Below are 21,139 nucleotides of genomic sequence, written 5' to 3' on the forward strand. Positions count from 1 at the left end.
AAGTACTCCATACTCCTACTACTTGACCTCTCTGCGGCCTTTGATACTATTGACAACCTGCTCCTTCTCAATAAACTACATTCTCTTGGCCTCCGAGATTCTGCTCTATCCTGGTTCTCTGCCTATTTATCACAGCACTCCTTCAGTGTCACCTACAACTCTGTCTCCTCCTCTCCATTGCCCCTTTCTGTGGGGTTCCCTCAAGGCTCTGTTCTTGGACCCCTTCTCTTCTCTATCTACACCTCCTCCCTTGGTCACTTGATAACTGCCCACAGCTTCCAATACCACTTATACGCCGATGACACCCAAATCTATCTGTCTACTCCTCACCTCACTCCTTCAGTCACCTCTCGTATTACTAACTTACTAACTGACATATCAGCATGGATGTTGCACCACTTTCTTAAACTAAATCTCTCTAAAACTGAGCTATTAATATTCCCCCATGCACATGCCCCCCTCCATGACTTTTCCATCAAAATCAACAATGCAACCATCAGTCATCCCCCCTCCCCCTCCCCCCCGCCAGGGTTCTAGGTGTAATCCCAGACTCTGACTTGTCATTTCAGCCTCCAATCCAATCATTGTCAAAAGTTTGTAGAATTCACCTCTGTAACATCTCTAAAATTCACCCCTTTCTAACAAATGAAACCACCAAGCTCCTCATTCACTCCCTCGTTATCTCTCACCTTGACTATTGCAACTCCCTTATCACTGGCCTGCCTCTCTATAGGCTATCCCCTCTTCAGTCTATCATGAATGCTGCCATCAGACTTATCCACCTTACCAACCGCTCGGTGTCTGCCAACTCCCTCCTCCAATCCCTACACTGGCTCCCAATCACCCAGTGAATTAAATTCAAAATACTAACCACAACATAAAAAGCCATTCACAACTCTGTCCCGAGCTACATCACCAACCTTGTCTCCAAATATCACCTAAATCATCCTCTCCGCTCTTCTAAAGACCGTCTACTCTCAAGCTCTCTCATCTCTTCCTCTCATGCTCGTCTCCAGGATTTCTCTATAGCCTCTTCCATCCTCTGGAACTTGCTACCTCCACCGTTCCGACTAGACCCTACTCTTGCTACCTTCAGGTGATCCCTGAAAACTCATCTCTTCAGGAAAGCCTATCACTTCTCTAACTAATCTTTTACCACTTCCATCAGCTCATTCCCCACAGTAACAAACTTTTATACCGCCTGCCCCACCCTATTAGATTGTAAGCCCTTCTGAGCAGGGCCCTCTTAATCCTCTTGTATTTTATTGTATAACTGTATTGTCTCCCTTTGATATTGTAAAGAGCTGCGTAAACTGTTGGCACTATATAAATCCTGTATAATAATAATAATCTTTACTTTACAGGAAAGAATTGGGGAACAAAGTCTGGAGCAGGTAATCATTTTTTTTGTTCCTTCCAGTTTCATTGATTATTACATTAGCTAGTAGTACTGTGTTTCCCTGAAATAAGACCTACAACAAAAATAAGTCCTTCTGTTAATTTTCAGGGAGGGCTGCAATATAAGCCCTACCCTGAAAATAAGCCCTAGTTTAAAGTGGTTGTAAAATCCTAAAATGCACTGTATTACAGTAGTATATAATGTAAACGGTCTATGTCTCTGTAATCTATATGTGATAAATACCTTACGTACAGTGCCACACAGCGCTCATCTGATCCTCTCCTACCCTTCCAGCTGTCAGCGGGGGGGGGGCTCTCGGGCCCACCTCCCTCTGCAGTGCTCGGAGCAGGGAAGACCAATCAGGCGGGTCACAGAAGTGCCGTGTGGCACTATAAGAAGGTATTTATCACAAATAAATGACAGAAACATACACACTTTACATGATATAATACTGTAATATAGTGCATTCTAGGATTTTAAAACCACTTTTACTCAGTTCCACTGGCCACTGGGGATTCCTGACAGGCAGGGAGGAAGATGGGGAGAGAAAGAAGATGGTACATGACACCTACCCCGAAAATAAGCCCTACTGGGTCTTTTGTTGCCAAAATTAATATAAGACACTGGCTTATTTTCGGGTAAACACGGTAGTACGTCACATTCAACTGGACTTGTTCTGTAATGTTGAAGAGGCTTTGCTGCTTATTGATGCAGCTTCCTTAGATGAGTGCTAAGAACATACCCCAACATTTATAGCCACCCAAGTGACTCAGGTACTTTATTATTTTAACCGTGGGATATGTCAAGGCAGATTTTGATTGTCCAATACATGATAAGAAGTGTGAAAGTTTGTAAAACCAGCCTGTTCTATTTATACAATCCTTCCCATGGTGTCATGTATTAAAGGAAAGCTGTAATTTGTTCGGGTTGCATGATCAAAGGTGTGTATTGTCAGACTGCCATAGTAGAGATGTTAAACAGCATTATATGGGTATTATTAATCTGTACAAAGTATAAGCAGCTGTATGGAATGTTGTAAGATAATCTAATAATGAAAATTTCTTATTTATATTTTGCAGGAATGGGTTTTGGTGTTAACTCTGGAGCTGGTAATATTTAGTTTTTTATTTTATATGTAATTCAAATGAGAAATCTACAGTAATGGATTTAAAGCTGAACTCCAAGTTGTTTTCATTAAATGTAATAGAGTAGAATTCCAACCAAAGCCTAATGTCATGATCACTTAGTTCCCCTGTTCCTCATTCCAGCACCCGGGTGGTGGCTGTTGCCTTTCCCCTGTCTGTGTTCACCTGCAAGATGATTGATCTGATCAGTCACCTGATATAAGCAAACTGAACACTCTATCCCTGGCTTGTGATAGAGACAGGCTTACCTGCATTGTTCTAGATCAAGCCTCCCGTTAGTCTGCCTTGCTTGCTGTTGGATCTCCTGTGTATGACTGGATTGGATACTGGACTATCCCCAGAACTCAGCCTGCCTTTTACCTGAACTGCCTTTGAACCATGCTATCTGTCTTCTAAACTGCAAGTACCTGTTTGCTTTGCTAAGTTCTCATCTGCCCTTTCATGGTAGCCAGACTCTATAGCATTGTGTATAAGTCCTAGGGGCAACCAAGTATAGTTAGGCCTGTTTGTCTTAAGGGAAAGATGGCTGCTATAGGTGAAGCACACAGTAGCCAGCTATAGTGTCTCGCCGCCTGCGTTTGGGTAGGCGTGACATTAATTAGTCTTAAAAATGTCCCGGCCACCCTCTTAACACCTATTCTGACTAACTTGTGTAAAAGAGATTGGTATACTTACCTATTTTCAGCTTGCTCTGATACGTTCATGTGATCTGACTCCTCTGTGTCAACCAGTAGTGGTTTCAGGAAAGAGGAGGGAATGCTCAACAATAGCTGGTAAATGGGAGCCTATGGGTGATGTCTTCGCTCCCAGAATTCCAAGTCGCTGTCGAGAGCTCTTTCCCCTCCCCTGCAGCCGCCACTGGCAGACACAGGGGATCATAAGTGTTAGGAGAAGGGAGGGAGCATTTTTAATACTAGTTAGGTGGCTGGAATTCTACTTTGAAAGTAAAAATACAGTTAGTATAAGTACCTGAATTTGACTTGGTATCAGCCTCTTACAATCCAGTGATGGCCCTAGGGGCACAATTTGTACATTTTTGTTGCTGGAATAGTTTACAATGTATTTGTAGTTCATCCACCCTAGGTCTGCACACTTTGAGCTGAACTGCTATCAGATTAAGATGACAATTTCCCCCACTCTTCTATGGTTCCAGACTGTCACCCTGCCTGCCAAAGCAATTCTGCAAGTCCCCATTCCTGATGGCCCTAGAGGCACAGTTTGTTCAGTCCCCACTCTTCTAATTGTTGATTTTGCGAGTACTGTCAGAAACTGAGAAACTTGTATTTTTCGGCCTCTCTGCCCTCCATCTGTGGTGTGTCTTGTGTGGCTATAACATCTGATCTTGGTAGTTTAATACCAAGAGCTGGTACACATGGACCAAATATTGGACAATATCAACAGCTTCAAGAGAAACTGCCTGACAGTCAGCCCATGTGTAGAGCAGCCTGTCCAACCAGCTTTTATTGAACGGGCATGAAGGAAAGCCAGCATCCAATCAGTGCTTGCAGCCAATGACTGTAAGCACTGATCAGTGTGGTTTGCCGTGGGAGAAGTTCCACTGTCAGAACACAATAGCTCAGCAGAAGAGATTGCTGCACTAACATTGCTTAGTTAGTATGGCAACCCCTGAGTGTGTGCCTAGCATAACACAGGGCATTTAAACTAGAGGGGCAGGAAGTATACATCCAGAACTGACTACAGAAGAACATTTTCTCAAATCTGCAATATTTGAATTGTACAAGGACCTGGGATAAGATATTTTGAAGGGGTATTAGCTTTTTGTATGGTATCTCTTACATTTGTACACTGTATAAGCAGCTATGTAAAATATTATTAAGAGATTTACCGAACCTTTTTTTAAATGAATATTTGTATATTACAGGAATGGGCGCAAACTTTGGAGCTGGTAATATTTTGTTTTATGCTTTTATACATGTTAAACCACATATTATTCCAATGTAAACAAATATACAGTAATTGATTATATTTAATTTACTTGGAATGGTTTACTATATTCACTGTTAAAACCCAACGGAACATTTTAAATCAAATAAATATATATCAAGTGCATTAATATAAAGTGTTAAAAATCTTAAGCTGGCCATAGATAGATATTTTTTTTTTTGGTGATCAGTCAGCCAGCTGGTCAAAAAAACCTGAACAGATTCCCTTATCAGCACAAACAAGGTGGAGAAATCCTCCCTGCAGCACTGTTGTATTCTGACAGCACGTCTCCTCCACTGTCAGAATACACTGATCAGAGCTGCAGCCATTTGATAAGCTGATCGAGTGAAAATTTTGCTATATTCCCGTTCAAGAGAAGTTGATCGTTAGATCAACTTTTCTGGAGTGGGAATGACCATAGATCGATCAAAATGTTTTCCGGTTCAGCAGGAATTTTGATCCATCTATAGCCAGCTTTAGAGTCTATTTATACCAGAGTTGTCTGTTTAGCGCCAGAGGCATATCTAGTATAAATGGCGCCTATGGCAAGCACTGAAACTGCGCCCCTGTCAAAACATTTGAAACCCATTTTTCAGATAACCTTAACAAAAAAACCTAACAAAACGACAAGGCAAAATTTCTAAATATAAAATTGTAGTATATTAGTAATGGTGACACCCTCTATTGTAAGTGGAGTTATGTTATTTCTTGAGTGGGTGTTACCATTACTTATATATTGCAACTTGTTATCAAAATTTTTTTGAGGGGGTGTCAATGTCACTAATATGCTGCAATTTTAGATTTTGATATTGTTATTTGTTTGAAAGATATCAAGTTGTATATTTGGTTTGCAGGACACCACATATACAGTATATGGTATTCAGAGGGAGGGCTCCACCATCACTAAAAGTGGAAGTAAACTTCCTTTACTGCCTTTTACATATAGGTAAGTCTATAATAAGGCTTACCTATAGGTACAGTAAATATCTCCTAAACATGTGCAGTTTATAAGATATTTACATTACATGGAGCCAGTGACATCACTAGCGCATGCGCTCTGAAGGACTGGCCACTGGCCATGTGCCTGTGCCATAAAGGGTGGCTTTGCACGGGAATGACTTTATCATGGCTCGGGTCAGTCACAGAGCCCACAAACCCGGAACCAAGATGAGTAAAAATTAGAGCACCTTCTGCGCTGACTTCTGGGTGTGCGAGGGCTTTGTTTTAAGGTAAGTTTAACAGAATGTGCTAGTATGTGATCCACACTAGCAGATTATACCTTTACCTTGCATGGTAAAAAAAAAAAAAAAGTCCAGCAGTATACAACCCCATTAAATTATGCAATTGCATTACAGCAGCTCCCATTGGCTCAGTAAGCAGCAGGAGGTGGATCATCTCCTGCTGTTAACTCTTTCTTGTCCTGTGGCAGCTGTTCCTATAATATGAGGCTGCTGGTTCCTTTCTGCTGCTTCTATATAGTCAATGACAGGACAGGAGGGGGGAAGCTGCAGGGCGCTCCTAAACACACAGAGCCACTGGGAGAGAAGAGCTGCAGTGTCAGGACTGTGAAGCTGGAGAGGAGGGAGGGCACAGAGCACCTGCTGGCTCCTTTCCCCTCTCCTGCATGGCAGCCTATTTTGCAAATAATCTAGGGGGACCCCACTGCCTAAACTCCTCTCTCCCTTTGTGCACTGCAGTCAGCGCCTCACATGATTCTTGTGCATGTCGGAGAAGATGCAGGGAGAAGGTGGGTGGAGCTAAGCAGTGGGCGCAGAGGAGGACGTTAAATCTCCTCCGCACTGACTGCTGGTCTCTGCCTCTCTCCTGCTCGTGATGTCACTGGTTGTTAGACGCCAGGTGGGCCCTGGTTAGAAACCAGTTTGGGCAGTGAGCCAGGGGCCAGTGGTGAACGACCTAAAGCAGTCTCCACTGGCCAGGATCCCAACCCTGGCTGACAGTGAGCGATACCAGGGCCATTTTAAGAAGAGATCTCTACAAGTGCCTTTCTGCCCAGCCACTCAGGAGCGCCCCTTCATATGGCGCCCATGGCATTTGCCATATCTGACATACCCTGGATATGCCACTGTTTAGCGCACACTTATTAACGCGTATTTGTTAATTGGTGACCTTGTTATTAATTATTAGCTCAAAAATACATTTAGAATGTCATGATCATATAACTTTTTTATACTTTTACCAGGAAAGCAATTGGATGCACCATCACAAACAGGTAATAAATTACAAGTCAACTTTTTACTTATTGAACACATGGTAAAAAGGTTCCAGACTGCTGAACTGCCTGTCCATGCAATCTAGCCGGGTCCTTATTGTTGATAGCTCTGCAAAATGTGTGCATTTTTTGTTACTGAAATAGTTTATTGTGTATTTGTAGAAGAACTTGCTAGTAGAGGTTTGTGAAAGTTTATTTTTACTCCTTTGTGTGTAGAGTGTTGAATCTGTCTCAACCCCTCTACCCCCTAACAGCCTTGGTGTGCCTTCACTTTCTATAGAAAAACGGCCTGAGAGTTCAAGCTCTCTGCACCCAGTCTCAGCATTCCTTGGGGGACTTTACATCTGATAATATTAGTAGGATAATAAGAATACCTTGTCAAGTGGAATAAGAGGGAGGCAGCACAGCGCTATTAAATTGGAAGGACAGGAAGTATAAATTTGCTCTGGTTATAGGAAAATCTTTTTTTAAAGCAGCTTATTTGAATTTTACAGGAATGAACTGGGGTACAGGCCCTGGAGCAGGTAATAACTTTTTTCTTTTTCTTTAATGTAAATTATTTATATATTCTATAGAAAGCTGCATGGGATATAAGAAAACCTCTTTGAAAAAGATACATTTTTGTATTTTACAGGAATGAATATGGGTGGAAACCCTGGAGCCGGTAATATTGTGTTTTTTATTTTTTCTACATATAAAACCATAAACTATTCCAAATATAAGTATACAGTAATGGGTTATATTTAAAGAAGAACTAAACCCACTTTTCCAAAAGAAAGTTGAAATAAAAAAAGTTCAACAAATGCAATTAAATTCGTAATCAGACATAAAAAAAAATCCTGCAGTGTTTTCATATGCATTCTGCCTACTAACACATGCTCAGGGTATTCAATGCACACCTCTAGTGATAATCATCACAAATACCAGTGTGCTATGTCAGATTTTGATTCCATCTTTAATGAGGCTGGCGTCATAGCTGGTGTGCAGCACCAAGGCGACTGCTATCTGACTGTACAATTTTTGTACAATCAACTCTACATTTGCCAAAACTGTATTATGAGGACCTACATGAACTATGCAATAGACATGTGCAGAGTAAAATATTTCATTTCGGAATTTCGTTTTCGTCCGAAAAATTTATTTATTTAGTTACTCCCGAAATTCGTTTTTATTTATTTCGTTTTTCGTTCAAAAATTGCATTCGTCCGAAAATCCACATGAATTACGGTCGAATCTGTCTTTGAAGGCTTATGGTGTCTGTCGAATGTATAAAGAAGATTCGACGGAGCTAGTATATAGCATACTTCGTGTGAACTTTAGAACCCTATTAAAGTCTATGGGACTCCAACGTTCAAAATCTAATGCTAATTTTAAAGACTAATTTGCAAGTTACTGTCCTAAAAAGTGTTTGGGGACCCGGGTCCTGCCCCAGGGGACATGGATCAATGCAAAAAAAGGTTTTAAAAACGGCAGTTTTTTCGGGAGCAGTGATTTTAATAATGATTAAAGTGAAACAATAAATGTGTAATATTCCTTTAAAAAATTCATAGGGGGGGGGGGGGGTGTCTATAGTATGCCTGTGAAGGGGCGCATGTGTCTGGTGCTTAGAACTGTCCCTGCACAAAGTGTCATTTATGCAGGAAAAAAAGTCCTTTAAAATCACTCGCAGCTATTATGAATTGTCGGCTCCGTAATACAGAGAACACTCATTGAAAGTCATTGATAAAAAAAAAAAAAGCGTGGGGGTCCCCCAAATTCAATTACCAGGCCCTTCAGGTCTGGTATGGATATTAAGGGGAACCCTGCCTCAAATTTAAGAAAACATTTGATGCGGGGTTCCCCCTAAATATCCATAACCAGACCCTTCAGGTATGGTATGGATATTAAGGGGAACCCCGCGTCAAATTTTAAAAAAAAATGACGTGGGGGTCCCCCTAAAAATCCATACCAGACCCTTTATCCAAGCACGCAACCTGGCAGGCCGCAGGAAAAGAGGGGGGGCTAGAGAGCGGCCCCCCTCCCTCCTGAACCGTACCAGGCCACATGCCCTCAACATTGGGAGGATGCTTTGGGGGTCTGTGACCCCTCAAAGCACCTTGTCCCCATGTTGATGAGGACAAGGGCCTCATCCCCACAACCCTGGCTGGTGGTTGTGGGGGTCTGCGGGCGGGGGGCTTATCAGAATCTGGAAGCCCCCTTTAACAAGGGGACCCCCAGATCCCGCCCCCCCTGTTTGAAATGGTAAGGGGGTACAAAAGTACCCCTACCATTTCACAAAGAAAGTGTAAAAAATTGTTAAATAAGACAAACACACTTTTGAAAAATTCCTTTATTAAAAATAAAAAAAAATAAAAAAGATTCCAGCGGTGGTAAGCCACTCTTGCTATCCAGTGACGGACACTGCAGGGATTCCGGCGGCCTGACGTTTCTTATATACGGAGGGCGGGGCCACCCGTCACCTGACCCCGCCCCCTCTGACGCAAGGGGAAAGCCGGGGTTCCCTGTGACGTATGGGTGACCCCGCCCCCCTCTGATGTAACGGAAACCTGCCTGTGTTACATCAGAGGGGTGCGGGGTCACCCATACGTCACAGGGAACCCCGGGTTTCCCCTTGCGTCAGAGGGGGCGGGGTCAGGTGACGGGTGGCCCCGCCCTCCGTATATAAGAAACGTCAGGCCGCCGGAATCCCTGCAGTGTCTCCTCCGTGGAGACAGAAGGATGGATTCGCTGCGCTAATTCAGATGAGCCATCGCTGGAGAGTAAGAGTGGATTACCACCGCTGGAATCTTTTTTTTATTTTTTTTATTTTTAATAAAGGAATTTTTCAAAAGTGTGTTTGTCTTATTTAACTATTTTTTACACTTTCTTTGTGAAATGGTAGGGGTACTTTTGTACCCCCTTACCATTTCAAACAGGGGGGGGGGCAGGATCTGGGGGTCTCCTTGTTAAAGGGGGCTTCCAGATTCTGATAAGCCCCCCGCCCGCAGACCCCCACAACCACCGGCCAGGGTTGTGGGGATGAGGCCCTTGTCCTCATCAACATGGGGACAAGGTGCTTTGAGGGGTCACAGACCCCCAAAGCATCCTCCCAATGTTGAGGGCATGTGGCCTGGTACGGTTCAGGAGGGAGGGGGGGCGCTCTCTCGTCCCCCCCTCTTTTCCTGTGGCCTGCCAGGTTGCGTGCTCGGATAAAAGGTCTGGTATGGATTTTTAGGGGGACCCCCACGTCAATTTTTTTTAAATTTGACGCGGGGTTTCCCTTAATATCCATACTAGACCTGAAGGGTCTGGTTATGGATATTTAGGGGGAACCCCACGTCAAATTTTTTCTTAAATTTGAGGCAGGGTTCCCCTTAATATCCATACCAGACCTGAAGGGCCTGGTAATTGAATTTGGGGGACCCCCACGCTTTTTATTTATTTATTTTTTTATCAATGACTTTCAATGAGAGTTCTCTGTATTACGGAGCCGACAATTCATAATAGCTGCGAGTGACACACCCCCCCCCCCCCCCCCGCTACGAAATTTAAAGGAATATTACACTTTTATTGTTTCACTTTAATCATTATTAAAATCACTGCTCCCGAAAAAACAGCCGTTTTTAAAACTTTTTTTTGCATTGATCCATGTCCCCTGGGGCAGGACCCGAGTCCCCAAACACTTTTTAGGACAGTAACTTGCAGAATCTTTTCTCTCTGTCAAATCTTTTTTCTCGAATATTTTCTCTATATAATCTTGGACTAATAGAGGTAAGGTTAGGCACATTCGACCACAGGTTCTATAGACACAGATTGTTATTGTCAGAGTCACATCGAATCTCCTATTCTATATCGAACTGTTGTAACAATGAAAACGAAAATAAAGCATTTTTTTATGTCAGATCTTTCGTTTTTTGGATTCTGTGCTTTCGTTATCGTTAGTCAAAACGAAAACGAAAATAGCTGAAATTCGGACGAAAATGCATTCGGACTAAATCGAATGCACATGTCTACTATGCAATCAATTAGTATCCAACAAGGCAGACCCTTACACTACACCGCTGTTGGTAGATCAAATGATGAGCATACAATAGATAATCTGATTGTATAATCTTCTTTAGGCCACGTTCACACCTGCATAAGTTGCTTGTAGCTCTAAAATGCTCAACAAGCCAAATCCATTTCATTTCAAAGGCCCCTGTTCACATCTGAGCATTCTGTCACCTGAAGCAAAATGACTGTCTCTCAAAAAAGTACGCCAACTTCTTTTTGTCAGATTCCAAGTGTTTTTTAACCCATAATCTTTAATATAAATGTCTGACAAGCAATTTGTGGCTCGATTTCTGCTCAAACAGCAGCTTTCCAACCCCTAATTTCCTCTCTCTTTCCTCCCCCTAGTGTAGGGATATGCAATTAGCGGACCTCCAGCTGTTCCAGAACTACAAGTCCCATGAGGCATAGCAAGACTCTGACAGCACCAGCATAACACCCAGAGCCAGAGGCATGATGGGACTGTAGTTTTGCAACAGCTAGAGGTCCGCTAATTGCATATCCCTGCCCTTGTGCTTTCTGTTGGCCAAACAAAAAATGCCTGAAATGCTTGTAATACACTTCTAAAATGCTTTAAAAACATTTGTAAAATGCCTGCAGCGGCAGCTCTATCACATGCACCCTCACCAGGCCTGAGAGTGGGGGGTGAAGAGATGGCAAAGAGACTTGCATCAGCCAACCCCAAATATTTATACCCTTTCCCATAATGCACCACTATCAAAGGAAACGCCTAGTGGTGGGCTGGGAAAAGATATGAAAAATTCATAATCCATATCTACTGTGAGATCTTTCACTAATACTAGAGGTGACAGTGCCCCCTACTGATAGAGGGGAGAACTGGTTGTAAATGATATGTGGCGCTACCTCACTCTCTAAAATAATAAATAATTAAACCAGTGAAAAAATATTAAATTAATCATTTATTATCGTTTATTATTTATTATTTTAGAGAGTGAGGTAGCGCCATATATCATTTACAACTATTTACTTTATTGTGCTGAGATCACTTTTTTATGTTGGCAGCTTCCTGGCAATTTCTTTAGCTACTAGGCTGTGCGCACTGGTACTTCTCTTTTTTTAAAGGAAAAAAGAAAATAACTGCGCTAAGGTTAAGAATGTGAATATGTAAATGTGTAAATATATAAAGAAATTCCTGTGAGGATATTCAGCTGCGGCTTCGCTATGTCACATGCATGCAAATAAGAAAACGAAAAATCATAAGCCGCGCTAAATGGATACCAAAGCAAATACAACCAACTATTTGTGCAATAATATAAAAATAAATATTGAAATAGATATTAGTAAATACAACCAACTGCTAGTGCAAAATATGCAAGTAAATATTGAAATAGATATTATATAGGGTATGGCAACCCTATATGTGTAAATACATATACGTGATACAAAACATATAAGTATTGAAATTTCTGATCCCAAAAACCCACAAATGCTGATGGGCACGTATAATAAGAATCAGTGACATACACCTATGATAAAAATAAACATATAAAGTATAAACACCCAGTGTATGAACAATGAGTCCGTATAAAGAACAAGAAGGGGTTAACGTGAGACCAAAAAAAAAGTCCTCTGGGTAAAAACCACACTAATCCTGGAAATCCAAATATGGGAGCAGTTATGTTCAATCCACCACCAACACACGATAAGATTTACTGCTTACCAGATATGAATGACCCCCCACTACAGAGGGTCACACGGGGCTTTATAGGGATGGACGTCACTTCCAACCACAAGGTAAAAGGGGTTCCTCGATGTCTTCCTGGCTTCGCTCTTTTAGGAACTCTTGGGAAGAAAACTCACTCCCGGACACTCAACTCAGTAGTCCAAACAGACTCAGAGCCAGGGGCATCAAAACCATAGGGAAAAGATAAAGCTCAAAATAGTGTAAAACCCTTTTTATTTTAAGATAAAAATATAAAAATACACTTACAAGTGTGTAAAAGAAAAAAGCGCCTTAAGTCCGTGGCGCCGGCCGGACACACACGGACAAACTCGTTCTCCTGGAACCCGTCACAAAACCGAGGTGAATGTAGCGCACCGCTCAGCCCTACGCGTTTCGCAACAAAATTGCGTCATCCAGGGGCACGAGCGGCACGCTGTGTCACCTCCATTTATATGTCTCTAATCATCTGAGCCTCACTCTGGGCGCCTGGCTTTTCCCGCCAAAACCAAGCCTCGTCTTGGAATCAGCGTCTGATTCGTCAGGCAGTGATTCCAAAGGTCAATCCACAAGGTTGGGCCCACCCACACCCCGCCCTCATATGTAACCTGTCATGTCCGTTCTAATACTCAGCTGAATTAAATTAGGCACTGCCAGTGTCTCAATATGTCATATGGGCCATGTATCCCAACTATACAGATACATACCCTTATGCTGGCCAAAGGAACGACAGAAGGGGGAGGGGGGGGGGGAAAGGAGTGTGTATGGAACGCCAAGACCGTGTCATTAGCCCCACTTCCGGTTTGTAACCATCCCGGATATCCAAGCCTCACTATCGTTCTGACATGACTTCCGGTCCTGCGTCGCCCAATAGTCCAACTACTAATGTTTAATACACAAACTCCCCAAAATATCCCTCTTTTATTTGTAAATACAGGACACCAGCCCTGTCCAGTGGTGCAGATCGAAAGAAGAAGAAAGAGCGACCGGTACGTGTGCAGGGCGTCCCATCGGGATCACCCATGCCTCACTTCCGGTCGTTAATTCTCGGACGTATGCCCCACTTCCGTTTTCGGTAACTTCCGGTCACCCGATCGGAAACTGTACCTGCACCAACCAAGCCTCGTTCGCGTCACATGAGGTCACTTCCAATATGTGACTATGATGGTCCCGCCCTAATGGCTCCACGCCGCCTACGGCGCGGCGTAACAAGAGACCCGACGCTTCCTTACATCCGTCCGCATACCCCCTGCGCATGTGCAGGGTCATTTAACAGAATCAAATACACAACCCATAACTCGCAGTGGCAACAACCAGAACTGCGCCCCCAGTGAACTAATGACATAACTACATCCACCACATACACCAAACTCACATAGCTGGTCTGTGTTGGTATCTAGATCATAACACTGGATGGGCGATCTAAAGTGTTCAATAATTCACTATAAGGTCACTCAATAGTGCATGGTGTGTTTCCTTTATAAATTATCGCAACAACATGTGTCTCCTACATCTTAACTGCAAACTCAGGATATGTCAAATATTTGTCAGATTGTGGCTATAGGAACCCCATCATAGATGGCCCCAAAATTGTCTTAGAGCCGCCGGCCCAGAGCGCAGGTCCAATGAGAAGAGCTCACAAAAGATATGGCAAAACAATAAACCAAATCGTGTAGTAACTGACAATGGTAAACAGATGGCAAAAATAAATTCAACAATATTACAAACAAAAACATTAAAGAACATGGTAAAATTATTTTTATAGGTATCGCGAATATATCTAGCACGATTGTACTGTATGAGACACCTAACTTCCTGAAGAACATCCATAGAATGGACAGGAGAATGAGGCAAGGACGTGAGCGTCCTCACGAATTATTTATGAAGGCGTTCACGTCCGTGTCAACATTCATACCAAAAGGCACATAAGTTTTGAGCCTGTGGATCCAGGCCATTTCTTGTCTAGAAATCTCCCTGACCAGTGAACCGCCCCTCCAGTGAGGTCTGTACTTATCGATACCGACATATAGTGTATTGGAGGGGTCTCTATGGTGTACTTGGTCAAAATGGCGTGACACCGGATGCTTGTCAAAGCCTCTCCTAATATTACCAACATGCTCATTGAGTCTCGTCTTCAGTGCCCTTTTGGTCCTCCCCACATATTGGAGGCCGCAAGGGCACTGTATCAAATACACGACTCCCTCAGATGCGCAAGTGTGGGTGGGCCCAACCTTGTGGATTGACCTTTGGAATCACTGCCTGACGAATCAGACGCTGATTCCAAGACGAGGCTTGGTTTTGGCGGGAAAAGCCAGGCGCCCAGAGTGAGGCTCAGATGATTAGAGACATATAAATGGAGGTGACACAGCGTGCCGCTCGTGCCCCTGGATGACGCAATTTTGTTGCGAAACGCATAGGGCTGAGCGGTGCGCTACATTCACCTCGGTTTTGTGACGGGTTCCAGGAGAACGAGTTTGTCCGTGTGTGTCCGGCCGGCGCCACGGACTTAAGGCGCTTTTTTCTTTTACACACTTGTAAGTGTATTTTTATATTTTTATCTTAAAATAAAAAGGGTTTTACACTATTTTGAGCTTTATCTTTTCCCTATGGTTTTGATGCCCCTGGCTCTGAGTCTGTTTGGACTACTGAGTTGAGTGTCCGGGAGTGAGTTTTCTTCCCAAGAGTTCCTAAAAGAGCGAAGCCAGGAAGACATCGAGGAACCCCTTTTACCTTGTGGTTGGAAGTGACGTCCATCCCTATAAAGCCCCGTGTGACCCTCTGTAGTGGGGGGTCATTCATATCTGGTAAGCAGTAAATCTTATCGTGTGTTGGTGGTGGATTGAACATAACTGCTCCCATATTTGGATTTCCAGGATTAGTGTGGTTTTTACCCAGAGGACTTTTTTTTTTGGTCTCACGTTAACCCCTTCTTGTTCTTTATACGGACTCATTGTTCATACACTGGGTGTTTATACTTTATATGTTTATTTTTATCATAGGTGTATGTCACTGATTCTTATTATACGTGCCCATCAGCATTTGTGGGTTTTTGGGATCAGAAATTTCAATACTTCTCTTTTTTTGTTTAAGAAGGTAAAACTGCCAGCCAAGCTGGGCTTGGGGGGGAATTGAACAAACTACAAGACTACATTGGCTGACTACAGTTATCCAGGACTTAATGTTTCAACAATCCTGCTTAAAGCGGGGGGCCACCCTAAAATAATAAATTGCTTTAATATTCTTAACATTTAAAAAAATATATATTTTACCTGAAACCCCTGTTGCTAAGCAGTCTTCCTAATCTGCCTCTTCCTATTCCCCGGCGCTTCCTCCTCTTCGGCGAGTGGCCCCGTTGCCATCTGGGACATGTGTGTGTCCCAGAAAACAACAGGGCCATTCGCAAAGCGCAGCGCGACTCGCGCATGCGCAGTAGGAAAGGGGCCTGTTTCCCTTTGTTAAGATGGAGGCGCTGGCAGCCGATCTGATGGACGGATCGGCCTCGGGGGGGGGGGGGGGGGGGCGACATCGCGGGCTCGTTGGACAGGTAATTGTCCTTATTAAAAGTCAGCAGCTACGGTGTTTGTAGCTGCTGATTTTAAAAATAAAATAGAATTGCGGCCGTAACATCCCTTTAAGACTTGGTGACTATAGTTTATTTTATTAAGATATCAGTCAGAGGTCTGACACTCCCCCTTATGAGCCAGAGTTCTCCAATCAGCATGAGCTCTGAGTCAGCGGGGGGCAGGGAGTTTCAGGCCTTTACCAGGAACATACCTCAACATGAACCCAAGTAACTAATTCGCTAAAATCTACGACCATGGGATATGTCAAGGCAGATCTTAATGTTGCAATATATGGTGAAAGTTTGTAAAACCACCTTGTATCATTTGCATAATCCTTAACATTCTCCTATAATTAAAGGAAAGGTGCAATTTGTTCAGGTGGTATACCTGAAGGTGCGAATTGTTGGATTGTCATGTTAGCGATGGTAAAATAGCATTATATGTATATGTAGTGGTACCCTTGTGAGGGCTGCTGAGTGTTGTAGTCCACCTGTCACCCTGCCCAGCCAGGCACTTGTTATTTTGTTTTGTTTTTTTTGTTTTTTTATTGAGGGGAATTAACTTGGATGAGATAAGGGAATATGGGATGCCCACTGAATTGCAGAATATTTACACAGGACCAACTATATACACTCCTTGTATTTACACTCCAGCACAACACTTGCTTGCAGACTATTCCTCCTCAACACCTCAAGCACATCACTTGCTTGTACTTCCAGGACCAACTAGCACAATTTAGGCCTGACATTGGCTCAGCCAGGCCTTGCAAGTTTCCTTTGTGGGTAGGAACTTAGGATCCATATGGTGATCAGTCCTTGGTGCTAGTTGTCCCACATGTGGCTACTGCTCCCAGCACCACCTCTTCAGGTCATGCCAGCCCTTATGGCTGCAGTCACCTCTGCCCTGCCCATTGTTCCACAGTCCACTCTTCTGGTTCTGCACCGATCCCAGACTGCTCTCTCCCAGTCTTCTCAGGTGTGCCTCCCCAGGTCGAGGTTGAGACCCACTCTATGTGTCTTATGGAGACACAGAGCAGGGATCGAGAGTGAGCATGCACAAGTACCCCCATAGCAAGTAGCTTGCTATGGGGGCATTCATAGAGGGAAGAGCCAGGAGTGACAGCAGGGGATAAAGTTAGTGGGATAATAAGACTACCTTGTCAAGTGGAATAAGAGGGAGGCAGCACAGCACTATTAAACTGGAAGGGCAGGAAGTATAAATCCGCTCTGGTTATAGGAAAATCTTTTTTTTTTTTTTAAAGCAGTTTATTTGAATTTTACAGGGATAAACTGGGGTACAAACCCTGGAGCAGGTAATAACTGTTTTATTTCTTTTAATTTAAATGATTTGTATATTCTATAGACAGCTGCATGGGATATAAGAAAAAGTTTTTGAAAAAGATATATTTTTGTATTTTACAGGAATGAATATGGGTGGAAACCCTGGAGCCGGTAATATTGTGTTTTTTTTTATTTTTTCTACATTTAAAACCAAATGCTATTCCCAATATAAGTATACAGTAATGAGTTATATTTAAAAAAAGAACTAAACCCACTTTGCCAAAAGAAAGTTGAAATAAAAAAAAATCAATGAGTAATAAGACTACCTTGTCAAGTAGAATAAGAGGGAGGCAGCACAGCGCTATTAAACTGGAAGTACAGGAAGTATAAATTTGCTCAGGTTATAGGAAAATCTTTTTTTTAAAGTAGCTTATTTGAATTTTACAGGAATAAACTGGGGTACAAACCCTGGAGCAGGTAATAACTTTTTTCTTTAATTTAAATGATTTGTATATTCTATAGACAGCTGCATGGGATATAAGAAAACCTTTTTGAAAAAGATACATTTTTGTATTTTGCAGGAATGAATATGGGTGGAAACCCTGGAGCTGGTAATATTGTGTTTTGTTTTTTTTCTACATTTAAAACCATAAACTAGTACAAATATAAGTATACAGTAATTGGTTATGTAGCGGCCACAACCTTTGCTGTGCAGCCTTGACTTGTTGGGCTTACCAGTTACCTTCTCTCGGCCTGCTCTTCCACGTCTAGGGGTTCCCAGGGTTGATACCCAACGACTTGAACACTGACACAGATGAAGTCCTCTTTAAAGGGTTTTATTTTGCGATATTAACTTCCAAACAACACAATCTCTTAGGGAACAGAGGGCACGGGTGAAGAACTCAGGCACACTGAACTGCAGTTCTAGCAAAGTCTCTAATTCCACCCAGAGAGTAGCCACTTGCAGCTGGGTACTTCAAGGCTGAACAGATCTCTAGCCAGAGATCATGGCAGTCAGCACGGTGACTCAAAACTTGAAACAGTCCCGTGAACGTGGACAAGTTGTAACCAAAGGTGAACAGGAACCTTTTCCTCAGTACCTGGAACGTTTCCTGTCTCCTCAATGGTACTAGAAAAGCGTGACTTCATCAATGTCCTTCCCAACTCAGTAACAGGCACTTCCCAGGATGCCACTTGCTGGCCCTCCTCCGAAGAGTCCTCCCCCGGTCACTTCCATGAGTTGTGGTGCCTCTCCAAGCCAAGAGCACACCCGGACACCTTGAATCCTCCCTCAGTTACTGCGCCTCGGACCTGCCGGGTGTGAGACCTCGGGAACAGACGGATCCCTACCCCAGACCAGATGGGTCTATCAGGGGCCTTCCACAGAAACATGTTGCGGGGTATTGAACACCCCGTGACCGGGACCCCTCACAGAGTTACCCTGGTCCTGGAACCAGACCAGACCCAACTGGTCTCACGAACTCCTCTCTCCCAAACACGTGACTCATACCCCTTAAGTACCCCTTCCCAGACTCCTCAACGGGCCCCGGCACTCCCACTGATTGGTTCCGAGAAGGCTGATATTTAAACATCCAGCCAGACCTGGTTCTGGCCTGTCATATGCACCTCACGGTTCACATGAACAGGCAGAACTTCAAACACAGCCTGGCCAGACTGGGGTTAAGGCCTAACCTACACAATCAACCCTTAGAACCCATACTGTTCCGAGGCAAAAACTAAATTTACATGCGTATGACATTTGATCCAAAATGTCTTCCGCTACAGTTATATTTCAAATGGAAGAACTAAACCTACTTTGCCAAAAGAAAGTTGGAATAAAAAAAAGTTCAACAAATGTAATTCGATTCTTAATCAGACATAACATTTTTTTTTCCTGCAGTGTTTTCATATGCATTCTGCCTACTAGCACATGCTCAGGGTATTCAATGCACACCTCTAGTGATAATCATCACAATTACCAGTGTCCTATGTCAGATTTTGATTCCATCTTTCAAGCGGCTGGTGTCATGGCTGGTGTGCAGCACCATGGCGACTGCAATCTGACTGTACAATCTTTGTACAATCAACTCTACATTTGCCAAAACTGTATTGTGAGGACCTACATAAACTATGCAAAATCAATTTGTATCCAATCAGACAGGCCCTTACACTATATTGATCCACAGTCCGTAGATCTAAGGATGACCATACAACATACAATCTGATTGAATATATTGTTTAGGTTTCAGTTCATTTTTACATAGATTTGGTAAATCTAAAAGAGAATGTACAAAGTACAATAAATATGTATAGTGTATGGCCAGCTTAAAGGAAATTGTACAATCAGATTTTAACATCCATTGTAAGCTTAAGATAGTGGCATCCTCAGCATTTAGGAGAGTTTAGTTCTGCTTTAATTCAAGAAACATGTTTTTCTGTATTTTCTATTAAAGCCCAGTTGATCTTTCAGTCTAAATCAGCTAAATACATTCCAGGTTCATCAGAACAAAAGGTGTGCAAACTTTTACAGTTCTTTGGCACCCCCTGACCCTAGGAGGCATGGTGATAACCCCCAGAGACAGGGTGGGCTGACATTTCATCGCAGAGGTAGATCTCTTGGGCATAGTGGGACATAAAGACAGATGGCCGCCAGTCACTTTTAGGTGAAAACACAAAAAGATTTATTACTATCAATGGAAGAGAAGTTTAGGGGTGCAGATGCTCAAGATTAAAGCATAACTCCGTCACTTGTCACAGCACAAGAAAAAGGGCCATTAGCTCGAATCTGACACTCCTGTGTTTTAACATCCTTATGTGAACAATATGATCAGCGACCATTTATCTCCAGAAGAGTTGACCAACCTCCATGGGACTCCACCCTGTTCCTAATCTTCTACGGGAGTCACCCAGTCTCCATGGGGCTCCATCTTGCCTCCAGTAAAGATCAGCAGCACCAGGCCTCAGCTCCAGGTTTAAAGACATCAAGTCCCCTTTAGGCAGGCAGACTCACAGCAGTGGCAGCTCCATCACACGCACCCTCCCCAGGCCCGAAACTAGGGGGAAGATACTTGGATCAGCCAGCCTCGAAAATGTTTACCCTTTCCCATAATGCACTGCTGGCAAAGGAAATTCCTAGTGGTTGGCTGAAAAAAGATATGCATATTCATAATTGATAACTACTGTGAGATCTCTCACTAATACCAGAGGTGACAGTGCTAACTACTGACAGAAGGAAGAACTGACAGCAAGGCTGGACTTAAGGAAAACTGAACAAACCACAGAAAACAAATTGGCATTTTCTGACTACAGTCATCCAGAACTTAATGTTTGGACAATCCTGCTTAAGGCAGGGTGGCTACAGTTTGTTTTATTTAGATATCAGCCAAAACCTGGGTACAAAAACATATCCTGTACCAGCATACTGCAGAGAAGGATCCCTGCTCTATGTAGAGAAGCAATGGTCTCTCTGCAGAGGTCTGACACTTTCCCTTCTGAGCCAGAGTTCTCCATTCAGCATGAGTACTGAGACAGCGGGGGGAAATTTCAGACCTTTGCCAGGAACATATCACTCAAGTAACTCACTTAAATCTATTACTTTGGGATGTGTCAAGGCACATCTTGATTGTCCAACATATGATGGAAAGTGGGAACGTTTGTCAAACCACCCTGTTCTATTTACAAAATGTTTCTTATGGTGCCATGATTTCAGGGAAAGGTGCCATTTGTTCAGGTTGCATAGCTGAAGGTGTGTATTGTTGTATTGCTTTGTTAGAGATGATAAAAAAGCATTGTATGTTTATACTAAATCTGTACAATATATAAGCAGCTGTGTGGAATGTAATATGATGATCTTTTTTTTTAATAAAAG

This window comes from Lithobates pipiens, unplaced genomic scaffold, assembly GCF_037356315.1.
Source record: "Lithobates pipiens isolate NorthernLeopardFrog02 unplaced genomic scaffold, aLitPip1_a1.2 Scaffold_23, whole genome shotgun sequence".
NCBI lineage: Eukaryota > Metazoa > Chordata > Amphibia > Anura > Ranidae > Lithobates > Lithobates pipiens.